Source organism: Herpailurus yagouaroundi, unplaced genomic scaffold, assembly GCF_014898765.1.
Source record: "Herpailurus yagouaroundi ecotype Mexico unplaced genomic scaffold, PumYag 142, whole genome shotgun sequence".
Taxonomy (NCBI): domain Eukaryota; kingdom Metazoa; phylum Chordata; class Mammalia; order Carnivora; family Felidae; genus Herpailurus; species Herpailurus yagouaroundi.
Window position 1 is genome coordinate 18,051,936 of NW_024412397.1, and position 14,039 is coordinate 18,065,974.

Sequence of the window (14,039 nt, forward strand, 5' to 3'; positions counted from 1 at the left end):
TGCCCTTTCTAGTTCCCGTGGCTCCGTTGATGCTCTGACGTCCTTTTCCCCACCCCACTACTCGGGAGCCTGGCAGGACTTCACTAGGCTTGGCCTCTTGGCTCTGGGGTGCCCGCTACGGCCATTCTCAACTCCTACCAGGAAGTTTATTGAAAACGCAGCCACTTTCGGAGATGCACGATAGAAAGGGGTCCAGTTTGGTTGCCAACTCACTGGGATCTTCAGCAAATCCCTGAGCCTTCCTTTGCCTTGCTGGTAAAATTCCACCTCCTTCCCATGTCTACAGAACCCTTCCTGGTGGACTCTCTAATTTGCTCATAAATCCTAGATGCCAAAGAAGCACAGAATCCCAAAGGTGGAAAGAAATATAATTGAAGTCATACAAATAAACCTTAAGGAGAAGCACGACGTGGAAGCTTATCTTCCGACCTCTTTGGTGTGATTTTGGGGAATTCAGGGGGCATTTGCCGACTTTGCTGCCAGTAATAACCCTTCCTTCTGATTATGCTGTTGTTCTGGTTTACTGTTTCCCACTCTTTTCAACGACTAGACTCTGGGGCAAATGTAACAGGATTTCTAATAGAACTAGATCAAATATAACACAAAGCCTGCTTTCTGTGAAAAGGCAAGTGAGAAAGTAATGGTTAACTGGCTAACTGGGATGGGGACCATTATCAATTCTTAGATGCTGTTGGCAATCTGTAAGGGAGCAGTTTCATTAAGTTTATCCTTTCCTCCCCCCCCCCCCATGACAAATGTGTGTGGACTACAGACTCTATAGATCTGTCTGCGTTAGGAATTGCTGTCACAATTTAAACACCAAGATCCACCCCAGCAAAATGAATGCCCCGTCTCTTGCCTTTTGCAAAACGTCGCTCGGTCTTAAATCAGAGTCTCACATGAATGCCTGACCGGCTGGACTTAAATTAATCATGGAAACCTAGCTCGGAATGTCTTTTTCTGCTTTCCGGCCTCTGCTGTACCCAAGAGCCTCTGGTTGAGGGTATGAAGAGCCTTAAGCAAGGCAGCCCGCAGTGTGCCTTTCCCTCTCCGGGCTAGAAACTCAGAGATGATCGTGGCGTTCACCTGTCACTGAAGACTCCCGGTCCAGCTCAGGCGACTGTCCTGTACATGCCTAACTATGTTTCTGTGTGAGATGCCACGAGAACACGCGGGAGGGAACGAGTCACGGAGCGCCATAGAAAGTTCTGTAAACCAGGAGGTCACGTCCGCGATCCGAGTCAGGCCTGTGAGGGGGAGGTGTGGTGCGAGTATGACAAAGGATGTGAGACACACGGGGACTTTAGCAGCCACTGCTGTGGGACAAGGGGAGCCTGAGGGGACGTGCCTGGCTGGACGCTGACCGAGCCCAGGGTCCAAGCCGAGGAAGACATTGCAACCCATATGGGAGGCCCCGCACCCCTGCTACCCAGCTGCGGGGGAGCCGAGTGGCAGGTGTGTGGTTGTTAAGAGCTAAGGGCTCAAAACCCAGCTGTGCCGCTCACTCTGTGGGGTCAAGTCGCTCAAACTGTCTAAGCTTCCAATGTCCCCCCATCATCCTCACATACACGCGGGAGCTTCTAGGCTCTGTGAGTACCACATGGAACCACATCCTCCCTCCCTCTGCTTTACCCTTGTGCTGCTGCGGTCACTTGGATGGAGTTGTGCCCAAGCTGGAGAAAGCAGGCACCCCACAGCCATAAACGGGAAGGAGGCCAGATGCTCCGCCGCCTTCCAGCTTTTGAACACACTTCTAGATATTTCTGAAGCTGCCTCCAGCTTCCTTGAGGGGGCAGGAAGAGAAAATGAGGATCTTAGCATCCGCCTTCCCCTCTACCTTGCCTGTCCCCTCCCTTCTCCCCGCGTTCTCCTGGGGTGACAGGGACAGGCTTTCTCCCCTCCCCTATGTGCTGATGGGAACCCTCTAGTCTAAAACTCTATGGTGCCAGGGGCCAGGCTCCTGGAGGAGACAAAAGAAAATGTGAATCACGTTTCTCAACAAAACATGGCTTGTGACACTATGGGCGAAAATCGTAGTTCAGATACCGGAACCTGAACACTGCCTCTCTGTACCCGCCTGTTCTAACGCCCCCTGCACTGGTTGGATCCCACCTCCCTCTCCTCCCGAGATACATGTACAGACAGGTCAATAAACACAGACACGCACGCGAGGAAAGCACCGTCATGTTTCTTCGAAACAGTAATGCTACGAGCTCAGAACCTTTGCTCAGGTGGGATCTGGTAGGGAGGTGCTCTTGAAGTGTATGCTGGAGATCACCACACCGCTGGGCAGGAGGAAGACTGAGCATTTCAGGGGCCACCAAAGGCATCCCTGGCTTTCATCGCAGTCTGACTCCGGGCAGGCGCTCGCACACATCTTCGGATCTCTCCCGCCTGCCACGGAGGGGCAGAAATGCAAGGTGAGACACCAGCCAAGTCGGGCCCACGCTCGCCCAGCTGACCTGCTTGCTCCCTCGACACAAGCTTTCCCTCCTGTATCCTTGCTGCCCCCTCAGTTCCCTGGCCACTGGCCCTCTGTGAGATTTTTTTTTTTTTTTTGACAGACTTTTAAACAGTTCATCTTGGACAATTTCAAATTCAGGTGTTGAATGCGGTATGCCGACCGCCCGCGTACTCATCACCAGCTTCCACGGTGATCAACTCTTGGCCAATCTTGTGTCGTTCGAACCCCCCTGTGGCCACTCTCCCTGTCTCCAGATGACCTGGAAGGAGACCCCAGATCCCAGTAGATCACATCACCTCTGGAAGCTTTCTCGTATCCCCTGCGGCGATTTGCCACCTCACCTAAAATGCATGAGTCTCCCACTGGACACCTAGACCACATTCATACACAGTTACATGCAGCTCGGAGTTTGTAACTCTAATTCCATTCCCACGTCACGTCTCTCTAGGATTGGTGCATGGATCTTCAGTAATGAGACTAGTAATCCCGTAATTTACCCCTTTGCACACACACAAAAAGTCAGGGTCCCAGTGACTTTGGAAGAAAAGCTTCGAAAGCATTTTGATCCTGTAAAGGATCCTCGGTAGCTTCTCTTTAGTAGTTGAAAGTCCTGCCTTCCTCCTTTCACTACTTCCCCTGCGCTAGTTACCTAATTAGCTTGCTTGACGAGATATACACATTTTTGGTAAGGTTTTCTTGAACTAGAGAGAAAGTACATATAACTTGAACCGGTTTTTTGCCTCTAATTAATCGGGAAGACTGAGACGGCAGGACAAGTCAAAGGATGACTGCTTCACTTTGCAGACGGGCTTGAAGTGGCTCCTGCGTAGGAACAAATCTTATTACATAAAATTATAGTCTCTGCTTTTTCTAAATACCTCCTCCAACAGAAGTTGTGTCATGAGAGTCGGTAATAAAAACCTGGACTCTCATTTCCTGTGATGGTAGAGGTGGCTAAAAATTCACCCCCTCACTCAGGGTTTGTTTGGCATAAGCACTCTAGAGGCTCGCTTTTCGGTGGAACGTTCCAGTGTGTCTAGGGTGGTGAGCATGCTCACTTTGTAGTGATGGACTTCAGACCACACGCTACCCCAAAACATGGCGCCTTGACATGTCAAATATATTAAGCTTAAGGAATATGACAAATGGCAGGGGCAGGAAGCGACATCCAACCTCCCCCTGCTGTAGGTCATAGACCCTCACGTGAGAGGCACTCTCCCTGCATGTACCCAGAGAAAAGGAACATCCTTCCCTCCAAGACCAAGGGACTCCAAGAGGGATCCAGATGAACAGCCTTTGCTAAGTTTCTTCAATTTACCGCATTTAGTTCATGCCTATTTATCCTGTCACCTTCTCCTACCACTTTCCACTCTTCATCTAACCTAGTATGAACATTCAGGATTAACCGTTTCTTTAGGGTTTCATTTCCTTAGGAAGGCTCCAGTATCATGTGAAACTTACATGAAATAAATGCATAGGCTTTTCTCTTACGATGCTCTTTCCTTCCAGAGCCCCAGCTGAGAACCTAGAAGGGTAGAGGGAAAAGAGGTTTTTTTCCCTCTCCTCCTAAGTTCTGTATATACCCCTTGCTAGTGTAAATATAAGCTCCTCTGTATCTCTGTTATCGGCTAAATGCTGGGCAGGTGAGCTGGCCTAAGTGTTTAGCGTTGAAAATACGACATATCCCCAAGCAGGCTTGTAGGTTTCACTGTTGAGTGATGCCAACAGTTTTCCAACACGTATTTGCGGGCAAATATTTTTGTTACTAGTATTGCTCAGAATAAAATGTAACGTGCTCATCCAGAAATTGCATTTTATGAAATGATAACTTTATGTATTAACATGAACCAGGTCAGAGAAGTACCTTTTCTCCCATTCTACAAGGCATTCTCGTTTATTTTTTTCATCTAAGATTTTTTTTCCTTCAACTATTATGTAAAAGACAATTTCTAAATCTTAACTCCTATTTGCCTTTTGGGTTATTTGTTGGTTTTAGGACCAACTACAAGTTGGGTTCCTGATTTTTTTTTTTTTTTTTTGTCTTAGAAGTGGGGATTTTTGGAAATATTAAAGGTCATTGCTAGGAGAGAGAATGAAGGCGATCTAGTGAAGCCCAGATCCCTAATGTAATGGATGGAAAGCTAGGGCTTCCAGAAGTTCACAGTGCCAGGGGAAGTCCAGCTTCACAATCTGCCCATTCTTACTGCCATCAACTCTACTAGGCCCCCACACTCTGCTTTTAAAAAATGATTTCTGGGTGATTTCAGCATGATTTTATAGTTCAGTTGCCCTTTAGCTGACTTAAACTGGGATTGCACGCTAAAATATATTTAGCTTGTCTATGATTCCCTTCCCTTTATGGAAATAAAATGTGAGAGAGTCAGGAGTAATTGGAACAATGGAAACTCTGGGGGGTTAGAGCCAAGTTCAAACCTCTCTGTATTCCCTGAGCATTTGCCTTTCAAGGGAGAAAGGATCTGTCCTGTACTTAACTCTGGTCCTTTGTCAGGGGGAAGGGCAACATCCATCATCCTCCTTCACTGACTGAGCCAGTGCGGAACATTTGATGAATAGTGATCGATGGCTGGGTGGTGATGGCAAACAGGGGTATGTGTTCCAGGTTCCATTGAATGCTTAAGAGCTAGCGATCATAGATTCTGGTAAAGAGTAGAAAGAGCTCCAGAAAGAGCATGTGGTAGAATTCTCATGTTTTGTAGACAACAAACCTAAGGCTCAGTCAATGATGAGAAGTGCATGGTGTGGTGCCACAATGCAAGCAAGGGTGAAGAAATTGTAGTATATGTCATGGAAACACACAAAGCAAGAACACAGAATACAAGACATTTCTTACTACTCTTTAACTGCTCCTCTTATGTTAGCGTTTCTCAGCTTAGGGGGTGTCTGCCTCCCATGATACACAGGGTGGTCTCAGTTGATGTGGATAACTCCTACAACGTTGACTCCCATGGTGACAAAGAAAGGTCTTCCCTTTCCATTGCTCTTTCCAAGTCCCTCTGATTAGTTAAGGAGAAATGGTTCTAACGCTTGCTGATCTCCTTTTCCCCTTGGGCTCAAAGTCCAAAGAGGGCAGTAGCTGGCTGGAGTTTAAGAAATAACAGTGTTGCTTTAGGAAAAAACGTATTGCGGTGCCTGGGTGGCTCAGTCAGTTAAACGTCGGACTCTTGATTTTGGCTCAGGTCATGATCATGATAACCGTTCGTGATAACCCTCTCTCTCTGCACCTCCCCCACTTGTGCGCTCTGTCTTTCTCAAAATAAATAAATAAACTTTATTTTTTTTTATTTATTTTTTTTTTAATTTTTTTTTTCAACATTGATTTATTTTTGGGACAGAGAGAGACAGAGCATGAACGGGGGAGGGGCAGAGAGAGAGGGAGACACAGAATCGGAAACAGGCTCCAGGCTCTGAGCCATCAGCCCAGAGCCCGACGCGGGGCTCGAACTCCCGGACCGCGAGATCGTGACCTGGCCGAAGTCGGACGCTTAACCGACTGCGCCACCCAGGCGCCCCAATAAATAAACTTTAAACAAGTATTTGTTTTTATAGTACCTTCAATTTGTGGCAAACAATATTGGTTTCCTATTTATGGAAAGCTTTTATTTATTTATTTATTTATTTATTTATTCATTTATGTATTTATATTTTATGTTTAAGTAATCTCTATACCCAACGTGGGACTTGAACTCACAACCCTAAGATCAAGAGTTGCATGCCCCGACTGAGCCAGCCAGACACTCCGGAGATCTTCCTTACCTTCCTTTTAAAATAAGTTAATTTAGATTTTACGAGTGCGTAATTCTCAGAAAAATGTCTAGTAAAAAGAGTACACGCAGCATGAAGATAAGGCCACATGGAAAGGTGGCCGGGGACATGACTGGGAAACACTCCACTAGGTAGATAAAAATGAGCCTGGAGGGCAAAAGTGGAACTTAATGCCGATCAAGTGACAAATATCTGTGCAGGAACTGGCTCATGACTTTAAGGAGCTTAAAATACATTTGTGAAAACAAGGCATTGTCAGGGGCGCCTGGGTGGCGCAGTCGGTTAAGCGTCCGACTTCAGCCAGGTCGCGATCTCGCGGTCCGGGAGTTCGAGCCCCGCGTCGGGCTCTGGGCTGATGGCTCAGAGCCTGGAGCCTGTTTCCGATTCTGTGTCTCCCTCTCTCTCTGCCCCTCCCCCACTCATGCTCTGTCTCTCTCTGTCCCAAAAATAAATAAATGTTGAAAAAAAAAAAAAGAAAACAAGGCATTGTCTCTATGAAGTATACATATGAGAATAGAATTAAATAAATACATCCCACGTCCAAGTGGTGAGCAGTCAGGGAAGACCAGGTCTTGCCTCTTCTCTTCCATTGGAGGGAAATAATTGCTTTAAGCATAGGGAAGGGAGATATTTCCTTTGAGCTGGGCATAAGGAAGAGGCCAGGAAGGAGGTAGGACCTTATCCAAGCCTAGAAACGTACGATTTTTAAAAATAAAACAGGAGAGGAAGAGTATTCCCAGCAACCCTGTTGTTTCCAACAGGTTTTTCAGGATTCTACACAGAAGCCTATAATCCAAATTCTGTTTTTCACAATGGATTTTTTTTTTTTTTACTATTTTTTGGAAGTGTATAAGCACACATTTGCATATACTCCAATGTGATAGACACAAATTTAAACACAATGGAGACTGCCAATGTTTTCACTGTGCCGAAGGGCTGAACTATTTTGTGCTGACCTCAATCTCTTTATTATATGCTTATAAATGTAAATAACGCACCGAGGATGAAAGTGAAATAAAGTTTGTCTCTAATATGCAAAAACAAGATAGATTTAGTGGTTTTAAAACTTTTAAGTGTCAGGAATGAGCCCTGAGATTTTTGAGTTTCTTTGTATTTATACCGTTGAACATTTCATGCTATAAGATATATTTGGAAAATATCTTTTTTGAACAGCAAAAATTTTAAGTGGTTGAGAAAGCTCTTCATTAACACTTTCAAAATTAAACAATCACCAACTAAGGATTATGAGCTATTCTTAGATACACTCCATGCTTCAATGTTGAAATGGAAATTTCCTATAACTCTACCCTCAAGCTTCTGGAAGACTTTACTTACGTGGATCCTGAGATTGCAAGACAAGCTGTTAAACTATTACCATTTGCAAAACTTAACGGAACCGAAATCCTTTTGGTACCAAATGACAAATATAAAAACAAAACCCGGGAATAAATAGTATGCTGATTCAGTCAGGAGTCATTGTTTTAAGAAACAAAACCAATACTGACCATCTCAGGTGAGAAGAAGAAAAGAATATTTATTACAAACATGCTGGAGGCTCAGAAAATCAACAGGTGGATGACAAAACTTATCTCGGGGAATGGCAAAACGAACAAACAAACAAGGGGATTCAGGAGGGTCGGACAAGCAGAACCCAGAAGAAGTTTCACTGCACACAATGCCCCTGAAATTGCCTCCTATTGCCTATGCGTCTGGGATACTTGCTCAAGATTTAAACTCCCAGGAGAAGGCATCTGAGAGAGTGGGGCCAAATCATGTGGTTCTCTGGGAATAAGGAGGAGCTAATGGCTCTTGTCGTTGGTGATAAAGTGATCATGTCACCACCTCCCACCAGCTGTCCACAACAGAGACACCCCAGGGAAGGGGACTAGCATGTGGAAGAGAGGCCTGGATGCTGGACGACCCAAAATGACAATTATTCACTACAGATGGTGAGTCTGATAAAAGGCCAGAAACTGTTAACTATAACTCCAGAGTTCAAAGTTCTTTGTTTATTGAGCTCACCAAACGAATGCGGAGATCTTGGTCTCTGACCCCCAGGCTCCATGGACAAAAGACTGATTCCGGGGCTGGAGCGGGGCAGGTGCAAGGTGGCCAGGAACAGGGCTGTCCCCAGGTACGTGGAACATCAGGCCAGTAATTTCTGCGGGCTGTCTAGATAAAATTTTTGGTTAAAAAATGTATTACAGGGGCGCCTGGCTGGCTCAGTCAGTAGAGCATGTGGATCTTGATTTCAGCGTTGTGAGTTCAAGCCCCATGTTGAGCATGGAGCCTACTTAATAATAAAACAAAATAAAGAAAAGAAAAGAATAGAATAGAATAGAATAGAATAAAACAAAATGCATTACAGAATTCATGAGACCACATAAGGTATGGTGATTTATCAATGAAGGTTTAGACTAACTGAGAGGAAAGAGGTTGTTACCTTTGTGTGATTGTTCGAAGTACACATGAAGATCCTTCGTGGGATCTAGGCTATTTGGATCTCCTCCTATTTGCCAAAAGTACTATCCTTGGCTAAATTCGTGCAGCTCACAAGACAAAAGGTAACAACAGTGATAACTGCAAGAGCCATGGGTCCTCAGAACCTGTTCTTATTGAAACAATATAGATTTTCTTGCCTCTGTATCCTTCTGATACCATTCGCTCAAGATGCTGCCATCATCCGTTGAGCAGTCTGTGAATGCTGGCCTCCGGTGACTCAATCAAAGGTAGTTCTATGCTTTGTTGATGATGCTCAGAATGCCTAAAGTGTGCAGGGAAATGTAATCAAATTTTTTTTAATTTTCTGGTCATGTTACACTTCCCATTCTGAATCTTATAGAATGTGGAACAATGTAGAGTAACACGTCCTCCTGTTGTGTCATCTCTTGATCTCCTCAGGCCTTAACCAAGGCATTCCTGGAATTTGCTCTCCTTCGACGTTGACCGCACCCCTGCCTTCCACACACTACCACCAGCAGGAGTGGGGGTAGGGGGGTCCCACGAAGGACTCACAGGTGGAGTGAGAAGACCGGTACCATTTATGCGAGGAATGCCTATCTGCACTCCAGCGCTCAAGCGCAGCGTAAGACTCCCTCGAGGGCAAGGAAGGACGTAGGGTGGAAAGGCTCACTGGCGTTGCCATGTGTAGTGAAGAGTTAACCTGGCCCAAAGAGAGTTCTGGCCTTCACCTTCAGCTTCTGGGAGATGATCTTCTGGCCCTGGAATGTCCTACCTGTTGGGAGCCTTTGACAATCTAACAACGGGATCTTTGGGCTGCAGCGTATCAGTTCTGACCTTGAGGTACTAGAGACTAAAGTTTTAGTCCAACCTCCGGGAAGGGCTAGAGGCTAAAGGTCAGTGTGTGGGCAGTGTGCGATTAAACATGAACACAAACTTCAGACACTAAAGGCTCAGGTCAGCTTCCCTGGTTGGCAAACTCCAGATGTACCGTCCTACATATGGCCTGGACAGGTTCTCTCCACAGGGAGAAAATGACTGGAGTTCCGTGTTTCGATCCCCCCTGGGCTCTTTCTTAACATGCTTCTCCCCTCCACTGGCTTCAGTTTGTATCCTTTCCTTGTGATAAACTGTAACCATGAATATAACAGTTTTCAGTGAATTCGGAGTCCTTTTATCAAATTATCAAAACTGAGGGTGATTTGGGGATCCTCCTCAAACTCGTAATGGGTGTCAGAAGTGAGGCCAGTCTTATGCGGGCCGTTGCCTTAGACCTTGCAGCTTGGTTAACTCTGGTCACAGAGGAAGGGTCTCAAAAAGCCTCAGCGGGGATAGGCAAGGCTCAGGTGTTGATCAGAACGTGGTGGGAGGGAGCTGATGCCCAGGCTCAAGCCCAAGAGCCTGCAGTGGGCAGTAATGGCCCAGACCTCTGAACTCTTTGTGTCCGAGTGAGTGAAAGTCACCCCAAATGAGCATGTCAGCACCATGCTGGTGGCCCAATCTTGAGTGACCCCTTGAAGGAAACAAGGGGAGAGCAGACCGAGGTTGGGAATGCGCATCAAAGGGAAGAAAGCTGACAGGGTGCTCTCCCCAAGCCTCCAGTGCTGGCCCGGGGAGGTCCTAGGAGCCAGTGGAGACTTAGACAAGTTCAAAGATGGTGGTCTTAAAGCACCTGGCCTCCTAAGGCCCTGGCCTGAAACATTCCTTTATGACAGAAAGTAAGAAAGTGTTCCAAACAGTCGTGGACATATCATGAGGACAAAGGACCCAGCATGAAGAGTCTCCCAATCTTAGCACAAAAGTGATTAAGCACAGTAATAATTTATAAACCATTGAAAAAAATTGGAATTCATGAATCTAGGTAGATAAGAAAGGAAGGAAGGAAGGGAGGGAGGGAGAGAGAGAGGAAGGAAGGAAGGAAGGAAGGAAGGAAGGAAGGAAGGGAGGGAAGAGAGGGAGGGAGGGAGGGAGGGAGGGAGGGAGGAAGGAAGGAAGGAAGAAGGAAGAAAGAAAGGAAGAAAGGAAAGGAAGAAAAGGAAGGAAAGAAAGGAGGAAGGAAGGGAGGGAGGAAGGAAGGGAGGAATAGAAGAAAGAGCAAGGAGCCCTCTTTGGCTCACAAGGGCTACAGACAAACTGGTAAATGTGGAGGGAGTGCTGGGTTGACCATGTCTTCCAAAACACATTATTTCCAAAGCACCAAGGTAAAGACTGGAAAAGGCAGGAATCCTGAGTGAGTGCTAAATCTAGGGGGATATTTTGCTGAGGAGCAGAGTATACATTTAGTCTTAAGAGTGTCTCCCCAGGGAAGGTGTCATAATTACAAGGGAAGAAGGGAGACGTTACAGTACAGTGGAAACATCAGACAACACCTAGACTGAGAGATCAAAATTAACACCGCTAAGGAGAGACAGAGGGGCGTCCTGTACCTTCAGGTAGGATGCTCTGAGAAGGACACAGCATCATCTGCGTGGTGTTCCAGCCAAGGGTACGTAATCTCAATCTCATTCCAAAGAGACATCAGACAAACCCCAAATGTGGCATGTCCTATTTTTTCTTAAAAGATTGGGGCGGGGGGTGCGGTAACTATACTCTTTACCAATGTTAATGGTATAAAAGAGAAAGAAAGAGGAAATGCTCCAGACTGGAGGCGACCGAGAGACAGAACAACTAAATGAAATAACTGACCCTGGGCTGGCTCCTGCAGTAAAGGCGACGGGGAGGGGAATGTCATAAGGGACATTATTAGGTTAACTGGAAAAACCGGAGCAGGGATAGTAGAGTACTGAATCAATGTAAATTTATTTATCAAGCTGATAACTGTACCATAATTACATAATGGAATATCTCCATCCTTAGAAACACGCACTCAAGTATTCAGGGGTAAAGTGTCATGACATGGAACTTGTCCTCAAATCCTTCAGAAAATAATTGTGTGCATGTGGAGAGAGAGTGGGGAGGGAGACAGAGAGAGAGAGAGAGAGAGGGAGGAGATCAAATGATAGAGCGCAGAGGGTAGAATGTTTAAAATAGGTGAATCTGAGCAAAGGATACACCAGGAGACTCTGACATTTTTATTTTTGCAACTTGTCAAAGTTTGACATCATTTCCAGATAAAAAGCTACAGTGTTTTGCATTCATCAAACCACCCTGAAACAAAGGATCGCCTTTGTTCCGCATAAAAATTACTGACTCAGGGGCGCCTGGGTGGTTCAGTGGGTTGAGCGACCGACTTCCGCTCAGGTCATGATCTCACGGTTCGTGGGTTCGAGCCCCGCGTCGGGCTCTGTGCTGACAGCTCAGAGCCTGGAGCCTGCTTTGGATTCAGTGTCTCCGTCTCTCTGCCCCTACCCCATTCATGCTCTGTCTCTCTCTCTCTCAAAAATAAATTCAAAACAATTACTGACTCATATTTAAATCTAATATCTGCCTTACACCGTTTGTACAAGATTTTGTTAATCTGCTCTAAAACAGAAGAGGTTTGACATCCAGTGATATAAAGGCATAATCCTGGGGAAAGTATGTTGAGATGCTATTGGAGATGGCTGAAAAGGCTGCATTAAAAGAGCATTCGCCCAAGTCCAGACCCACGCATATACAAACAGATATGTGTAGACCTCCCACATACCAAATGTGTTATGGAGAGGAACACAGAGAGCAACAGAAACTGTACGTGTAGCATTCGTAGAGTCGAAGATTTGGAAAAATCCATGAGAGATCATCTGAGTATTAATATGAGTATCTTCCACTAAGATAAAGGTCCCTTAGGGAGACCGATGCCTCCCTAAGACAACCCGTTTCCACCTGTTGTAGTCCCAATTGTCAATGTCATTCATGTGTCTGACTCAAATCCTTAGCTTCCTGCCCTCAAGGGACAGGCGGAAAAGAGAACATTTTCACTTCTAACAATTAAAAAAATCTCTTAGGAGAAAAGGCACTTTATAAATCCCTAACTTAGATACATATGTTCTCAGAGTTTGCTTGCCTCCTATCGAAAATGGGTGAACAGTAGGACGCCGGGCTGGCTCAGTTATCGAGCATGCAACTCTTGATCTCAGGGTTGAGTTCAAGACCCATGCAGGGCGTGGAGCCTACTTAAAAAAAAAAAAAAAAAAAGGAGGCAAAGGCACCGACTTGCCCTACAGGCATGTTATGTAGATTAACTAATGAGTAGAAGGTATTAGAAAACTTAAAGTCAGGCTGCGGTGAAAAGAAAACACTTCTAGTACAAGATGGGATTTGGGGCATGGGGGTGGGTATGGGGGTGGGGTGGGAGTTGCCAGCTAAAATAGCTCTGGGGCAGTGGTTCACAGCCTGACCGCTCACTGGCTCCCCTGGGGGTATTTTAATATCCCAGGTGCCCAGGTTACACCCCAGACCAGTTAGTTCCGATGCAGCCACCAGTGTTTTTGTGGCTTCCCTGGTGGTTCCACTGCACAGCCCGGGCTGACAACCACAGCCACCCTGGGTTGTTTCCTGCTATTAGTCTCTACTCGGCATGGCTTCTATCTCTCTACTGCCTCACCACAAAAAGGACCGTTGGCAAGAGGCTGTGCTGGAAGGTTCCAGAGGGTTCTCCCACTCACCAAGTGAAGAGAGATCGTCTCTGGGCCACCATGTCTATTTTAATTGTTTGTGGACTCCAAACTAGCAGCACGTCCTCGCACAGCTCCGGGGGGCCCTGTTCTCCCCAGCATGTGCGACTGGCTCTCTTGTGAATAAAACCCATGACTGGTGCCACTTGGAGTTGGGCAACTGGTTAGCCACGGTTCAGGCGCTGGCCCAAATTAGATGAATAAGTAAGTTCACATTGATCTTCCCTCTGAGAAGAAACAGGCTAGTGTTCCCCCACCTGGGGAATAGCACGAGGTCAGCCGGACTCATTCCTCACAAGGCCCCCAGTGCACGTGCTTGTGTTACTCATTGGTCATGGGCCTCAGCTGGGCTGTATGGGCGGGCCCTACAGGAAAGCTGGTGAGTGAGAGGCACAGCTGCGTGTCTGGTGAGTGCGAAGAGGTGCTGGAAAAACACCCTGACACCCCCAATATCTCACTAACTTTGCCACAGGGCCCCACCTTCCCACTGTTGGCTTTTGATATAATAATTTATCAGAAATATATATTTGGTCATTTGGAAACATTTGGTCTTCATCCGCAGTTCCTGAGTGTTCGTCTAGTGGAGGAGTGAAATGGGCATCTTGTTATTAACGAAGGTGACTTCTGGATCCCGCCCAGGGACGGGGCTGGTTGCCAGGAGGACCAACCAGTGAGTGGAGGGGTTGGACCTTTCTTGCCCACCCTGTCCCGCCCCCCAGGGAAGGGAGAGGCGCTGCTGG

General features: G+C 46.4%; 1 long non-coding RNA gene across 1 annotated transcript; it reads right to left on the reverse strand.

Annotated features, from left to right (window-relative positions):
* Nucleotides 1-2,172: 2,172 nt before the first annotated feature.
* On the reverse strand, nt 2,173-5,609 carry LOC121032626 (uncharacterized). The gene is made up of 3 exons (XR_005791394.1): nt 5,316-5,609; nt 3,926-3,989; nt 2,173-2,394 (listed from the first exon to the last, which is right to left on the reverse strand). It is a non-coding gene; the product is annotated as an uncharacterized LOC121032626 (long non-coding RNA).
* Nucleotides 5,610-14,039: the final 8,430 nt, after the last annotated feature.